Here is a 7,500-nt window from a genome sequence, read left to right on the forward strand (position 1 = left end):
GGAGCAAGATCGCAAGGGCGAAGCGCGACTTAGGCAAGGCAAGCTAAGTTCGCGTCTTTGCCGCACGGGTGACTCGCGACTTAGGCAACGCAAGCTAAGTTCGCGTCTTTGGCCGCAAGGGTGCCGCACGCCTTAGGCAATTCCAGCTAAGGTCGTGACATTGTGGTATCAGAGCGGGCAAGCTCTTCGATCGAACAGCGAACGAACTTCGCAACTTCGCCATGGCAAAGCATCGTGGCGAATCAAGCAAGACGGGGCAGGCCGGACCCTTGCCCCAAGCAGCCGCAGGTGGGCTGCATGTGCACACTCGCTCTCATGCTGTTGGAGCCGCTCATGAGGATCGCGGCAGCGAACAGGATGAGCGAGAAGTTGGCAACTCTCCGCGAGCGGAGGAAGCGCAATCTGGTGCACTAACTGGGAAAAAGAGTCATAAGGAGAGACTCACGACGGCGGAAACCCGCCTGGATGTTCTGGAAGCGAGCATGGAGGAACTCTACCATGGCCAACAAAGACTTGTTGGGGTAGAGAGCTCGCAAGAGGAAGCGGAGTCCAGGATCGACAAGGTCGAGGCCCTAGTCGACCGACTGTCCGATGACACCAAGGACTCCGTGCAGCACTTACAAGATGTTGTGGCGGAACTCACGGCGAAGGTGGCTATGCTCACAAGAACGCTAAATGCGGGAGGAGGCAACACCCGCGTTGCACCGCCACAAAACTTGAGGGCACCTGAGCCCCATGGATACGGAGGGGCCAGAGATGCCAAGGAGCTCGAGAACTTTCTGTTTGACATGGAACAATACTTCCGAGCTACGAGACCCGATTCTGAAGATACCAAAGTTTCAATAGCAACAATGTATCTGAACGGAGATGCGAAACTTTGGTGGCGAACTCGTTGGGAGGAAATCCAACAAGGTCGGTGTCGAGTCGACACATGGGAAGACTTGAAGCGGGAGTTGAGAACTCAGTTCCTACCGGAGAACACAGAGTTCGTCGCAAGAAGGAAGTTGAGACAACTCCGCCAAAGTACCACCATCCGAGACTATGTAAAGCAGTTTTCTGCACTAATGCTGGACATACAGGACATGTCCGAGAAGGACAAGTTGTTCAGTTTCCTTGATGGTTTGAAACCATGGGCTCAGCAAGAGCTGAATCGAAGGAATGTTACCGACGTGGTCGGGGCAATTGCAGCTGCAGAAAGGCTCACCGACTTCGTTTCCTCTGAAGACCCAGCGAGAAGGAAACAATCTTCAAGCAATCGCCCTCAAAAACATTCTCGAGGGAAGGAGCTCGGGGGCGAACAGAAGAAGAAGAGCTCCCACAAAGGGCCGAACCCAAAAGGCAAGGCCTCAAAACCTGGAGGATGCTTCTTGTGCGGAGGACCGCACATGGTAAGGGAGTGCCCACAGAAGCAGGCACTCAACGCTTTGACAGCTTCCATCCACCCTCCCCGATCGGACAAGGGCAAAGCTGTTGCCCCTAGCTCAAGCAGTTCCGAATCCAGCAGCGACGATGAAGAGTCGCAAGGACCCCGAATGGGAGCAATGCGTTTGTTGAACGCTATGCGGGGTCAAGTGGGGGAGAACATGAAGACGAAGGCACAAAAAGCAGGAAGTAGTGAACTGATGTATGTGGACATCAAGCTGAATGGCCAAACGACCCGTGCAATGGTGGACACGGGCGCTACCCACAACTTCATAGCCGATCGTGAAGCACAACGACTTGGGTTGACATTGGAGAAGAGCCCAAGCCGAATGAAAGCAGTGAACTCGGAGGCCAGGCGAATCTCCGGGTTGGCGAAGGGAGTTCCCATCAAAATCGGGACTTGGAGCGGGAACACCAACATGATGGCCGTGCCATTAGACGACTTCCAAGTGATTCTTGGAATGGAGTTTATGCACGCGGCGAAGTTGGTGCCGATGCCGTTCTTGAATTCCCTATGTATGATGGGAGGCGATGATCCCTGCGTGGTTCCCGTCTCTCGGAGAGGAACCAAGGAGCCCCAACATATTTCGGCATTACAATTGAAGAAAGGGGTGCGGAAGGGCGAACTGACATTCGTGGCTGCTATGAAGCTAGAGCCACTCAACGAAGAAGCCATTCAAGAACCTGCTGTGGTGGCGAACGTCCTGAAGGAGTTCAAAGACGTTATGCCACCTGAGTTGCCGAAGACTCTTCCGCCACGCAGAGGCGTGGATCACAGTATTGAGCTGGAGCCAGGAGTGAAGCCTCCAGCGAGACCACCCTATCGCATGGCCCCGCCAGAGTTGGCAGAACTCAGAAAGCAGTTAGGTGAACTGCTAAGTGGTGGTCTCATCCGTAGCTCAAAAGCACCTTTCGGAGCTCCAGTTCTCTTTCAGAAGAAACAAGATGGGAGTCTCCGATTATGCGTCGACTACCGAGCCCTCAACAAAGTAACAGTGAAGAACAAGTATCCCATTCCGCTCATCGCGGACTTGTTCGACCAATTGGGCAAGGCGAAGTATTTCTCAAAACTCGACCTTCGGTCGGGGTATTGGCAGGTGCGCATTGCTGAAGGCGACGAAGCAAAGACTACATGTGTGACCAGATATGGAGCGTTTGAGTTCTTGGTGATGCCTTTCGGCTTAACCAACGCTCCGGCAACATTCTGTACTCTCATGAACCAGCTATTCAAGGAGTATTTGGATAAGTTCGTGGTCGTCTACTTGGACGACATCGTCGTTTACAGCCAAACGCTCGAGGAGCACGTCAAGCACCTTCGGACGATTTTCAAGGTTCTCAGGGAGAACACTTTGTTCGTAAAAAGGGAGAAATGCTACTTTGCTCAGACTGAGATCCTGTTCTTGGGGCACCGAATCGGTGATGGCTCCATCCGGATGGACAAGTCGAAGGTGCAAGCAGTTACGGAATGGCGAACTCCAAAGAAGGTGCCAGAGTTGAGATCCTTCCTTGGTTTCGTCAACTACTATCGACGCTTCATTGCTGGATATTCGAAGCGGGCAACCCCACTGACGGAGTTGCTGAAGAAGGAGCAGCCTTGGAAGTGGTCTGACAAATGTGAGATAGCATTCCAAGATCTGAAGGCTGCTGTTCTAGAAGAACCAGTGCTCAAATTGCCAAACTATGGAGAGCCCTTTGAAGTCCATACAGATGCTTCGGACTTCGCTATTGGTGGAGTACTCATGCAAGAAGGTCATCCGGTGGCCTACGAGAGCCGCAAACTCAACGAGACCGAGAGGCGGTATCCAGTGCATGAGAAGGAGATGACAGCGGTGATCCACTGCCTACGAGTTTGGCGACACTACCTCCTTGGGTCACGATTTGTGCTGAGGACAGACAACATCGCCCTGAGCTATTTCCAAACTCAGAAGAAACTCTCACCAAAGCAGGCACGGTGGCAGGACTTCCTGGCCGAATTCGACATGGCAATGGAATACAAGCCCGGGAAGGCGAATGTCGTGGCCGATGCACTGAGTCGGAAAGTGGAATGCGTGAATGCTGCACAACTGGAGGGCAGAGGCCAAGCAAGTCAGTTACACTCCACCTTCCTTTCCCGAATCAGAGATGGACTGTATAGTGATCCCCAGGCAGTTATCCTGATGCAGCTCATCAAAGAAGGCAAGGCACGACGATTTTGGGTCCAGGAGGGACTTGTTTACACAAAAGGGAATAGGGTTTATGTTCCCCGAGTGGACAATCTAAGGCGTGAACTCTTGAAAGAGTGTCACGATTCCCTTTGGGCTGGACACCCCGGCATTCACAGAACGTTGGCTCTCGTGGAGAGGGCCTTCTACTGGCCAAAGATGGGGATTGATGTGGAGGAGTATGTTCGAACATGCCTTACTTGCCAACAAGACAAGGTGGAGCAGCGGAAGCCGGTGGGGCTTTTGGAGCCGTTGCCCGTACCAGAAAGGCCATGGGAGAGCATTTCCTTAGACTTCATATCAAGTTTGCCACCTGTAGGGGGACTCGGATCGATACTCGTGGTGGTCGATCGGTTTTCGAAGTATGCAACTTTCATTGCTGCTCCCCTACACTGTTCAGCAGAAGAGGCGGCCAGACTGATGATGAGGGACGTAGTGAAGTATTGGGGAGTCCCACACAATATCATTAGTGATCGAGACGCTCGGTTTCTAGGACGATTCTGGACCGAGCTATTCAAATTGTTGGGATCAAAATTATACTTCTCTACAAGCCTCCACCCCCAGACGGATGGTCAGACTGAAAGAATAAATTCGCTCTTGGAGCAATATCTCCGGCACTACGTGAGTGCCAATCAACGAGATTGGGTGAAGCTGTTGGACATTGCCCAATTCTCCTACAACTTGCAGCGGAGCTCTGCGTCCAACAAGAGCCCCTTCGAAATTATCACTGGACAACAACCGTCGACTCCGCACACCATGGCAATTGGGTATACTGGAAGTAGTCCTTCAGCCTATCATTTCGCAAAGGAGTGGCACCGAAATGCAGATATTGCGCGGGCTTACTTGGAGAAGGCGGCAAAGAGGATGAAGAAGTGGGCCGACTTGGGAAGGCGACCGCAAGAGTTCAAAGTTGGCGATTTGGTGTTGGTAAAGCTCCAACCAGCATCACTCCAATTCTTCAGGAACAGAGTTCACAAAGGATTGGTGCGTAAGTATGAAGGCCCCTTCCCAATTATCAGCAGGGTAGGCAATGTTTCTTACAAGTTGCAGCTGCCGGCGTGGTTCAAAATTCACAACGTTCTTCACGCCAGCAACCTGAAGGCCTACCATTCGGATCCGCAAGACGCTTCTCGAAGTGTTCCAACTCGGCTACCTCCCATCACAGCCTCCTACGAGAAGCGAGTGGAAACCATTCTGGCGGATCGCAAGATAAAGCTACCCAACGGAGCGGAACAGACAGAGTACTTGGTGAAGTGGCGAAAGCTTCCCCGAACTGAAGCCAGTTGGGAGCCTGAAGACGCCCTGCGACATGAAGAAGAAGTCATCAACGCCTACCAACAAGCGTCGACGAGGGCGTCGACAGTTTAAGTGGGGGAGAATGTCACGAACGGTCGTCGCGCACCCGCAACAACTCCGTTCAACGAACCGTTCGTCGCTCACACCCGCATGTACAGCTGCCCAACAGCATGTTTTCTCATGGTTTTGGGTCATTTTGCTTGTAAATATGTAAGTTCGAACAAGCTGCAGCGTTGCAAAGCGATCGCTCACCGAACCGAGCAAAACAGCCCCAAAACAGCCCAAAACGGCTTCGTTTTCGCGTGCCGCGGGAGGTGAGCGGAGTGCTGCCTCCGCTCACCAAAACGTCAGCCATCTCAGCACCCAGGAACCCCCCGGGTGGCACATGGCTGGATGGGGCTTCGGTTATATACCGGGCGTTGAACACTCTTTCGCAAGTTCGCACGTGACCTTTACGGGAACTTGGTGTTGCGTCCGGGACCAGGTGAGCGGCTGTTTGTGGGCTTGCAGCTGTTCGTTCATCCTTGAAAGCCTTGCTTTTCCCCCCTCTCCCTCTTTTCTCTTGTGCACACAAGGTGTTCGATGAATTGCTTGTAAAGCTTTCCTTTTCGCGAGACTTCGGGACGTGTCCGTTGCTCGTTCTTTCGATCTAACTCTCTTTCTCTTTTACAGGTCCTTCGGGACCTGCGAGAGGTTACAAAGTGGGCTGATCCTTGCGGAGCAAGATCGCAAGGGCGAAGCGCGACTTAGGCAAGGCAAGCTAAGTTCGCGTCTTTGCCGCACGGGTGACTCGCGACTTAGGCAACGCAAGCTAAGTTCGCGTCTTTGGCCGCAAGGGTGCCGCACGCCTTAGGCAATTCCAGCTAAGGTCGTGACAGGGTGGCACAGGGCTGGATGGGGCTTTCGTATAGCAGGGACGGTGCTGCCTCTCGCTTCGCTCGCTGTCCGCCGCTCGCCGCTCGCTCGTGCAGCCAAAAATGGCCAGTTTTGGCCCGTTTTTGGGCCGTTTTGGCCTGTTTTTGGGCTGTTCTTGCATGGCGCGGCGACCGTCGTGAGCGGAGCAAAATGTCAGCCATCTCAGCACCCTGGAACCCCCCGGGTGGCACAGGGCTGGATGGGGCTTTCGTATAGCAGGGACGGTGCTGCCTCTCGCTTCGCTCGCTGTCCGCCACTCGCCGCTCGCTCGCGCAGCCAAAAATGGCCAGTTTTGGCCCGTTTTTGGGCCGTTTTGGCCAGTTTTTGGCCTGTTCTTGCGTTGCGCGGTGACCGTCGAGAGCGGACCAAAACGTCAGCCATCTCAGCACCCTGGAACCCCCCGGGTGGCACAGGGCTGGATGGGGCTTTCGTATAGCAGGGACGGTGCTGCCTCACGCTTCGCTCGCTGTTCGCCGCTCGCCGCTCGCTCGCGCAGCCAAAAATGGCCTGTTTTGGCCCGTTTTTGGGCTGTTTTGGCCTGTTTTTGGGCTGTTCTTGCGTGGCGCGGCGACCGTCGTGAGCGGAGCAAAATGTCAGCCATCTCAGCACCCTGGAACCCCCCGGGTGGCACAGGGCTGGATGGGGCTTTCGTATAGCAGGGACGGTGCTGCCTCACGCTTCGCTCGCTGTTCGCCGCTCGCCGCTCGCTCGCGCAGCCAAAAATGGCCTGTTTTGGCCCGTTTTTGGGCTGTTTTGGCCTGTTTTTGGGCTGTTCTTGTGTGGCGCGGCGACCGTCGTGAGCGGAGCAAAATGTCAGCCATCTCAGCACCCTGGAACCCCCCGGGTGGCACAGGGCTGGATGGGGCTTTCGTATAGCAGGGACGGTGCTGCCTCACGCTTCGCTCGCTGTTCGCCGCTCGCCGCTCGCTCGCGCAGCCAAAAATGGCCTGTTTTGGCCCGTTTTTGGGCTGTTTTGGCCTGTTTTTGGGCTGTTCTTGCGTGGCGCGGCGACCGTCGTGAGCGGAGCAAAATGTCAGCCATCTCAGCACCCTGGAACCCCCCGGGTGGCACAGGGCTGGATGGGGCTTTCGTATAGCAGGGACGGTGCTGCCTCACGCTTCGCTCACTGTTCGCCGCTCGCCGCTCGCTCGCGCAGCCAAAAATGGCCTGTTTTGGCCCGTTTTTGGGCTGTTTTGGCCTGTTTTTGGGCTGTTCTTGCGTGGTGCGGTGACCATCGTGAGCGGAGCAAAACGTCAGCCATCTCAGCACCCTGGAACCCCCCGGGTGGCACAGGGCTGGATGGGGCTTTCGTATAGCAGGGACGGTGCTGCCTCTCGCTTCGCTCGCTGTCCGCCGCTCGCCGCTCGCTCGCGCAGCCAAAAATGGCCAGTTTTGGCCCGTTTTTGGGCCGTTTTGGCCTGTTTTTGGGCTGTTCTTGCGTGGTGCGGCGACCGTCGTGAGCGGAGCAAAATGTCAGCCATCTCAGCACCCTGGAACCCCCCGGGTGGCACAGGGCTGGATGGGGCTTTCGTATAGCAGGGACGGTGCTGCCTCTCGCTTCGCTTGCTGTCCGCCACTCGCCGCTCGCTCGCGCAGCCAAAAATGGCCAGTTTTGGCCCGTTTTTGGGCCGTTTTGGCCAGTTTTTGGCCTGTTCTTGCGTTGCGC

This window comes from Musa acuminata, unplaced genomic scaffold, assembly GCF_036884655.1.
Source record: "Musa acuminata AAA Group cultivar baxijiao unplaced genomic scaffold, Cavendish_Baxijiao_AAA HiC_scaffold_1136, whole genome shotgun sequence".
NCBI lineage: Eukaryota > Viridiplantae > Streptophyta > Magnoliopsida > Zingiberales > Musaceae > Musa > Musa acuminata.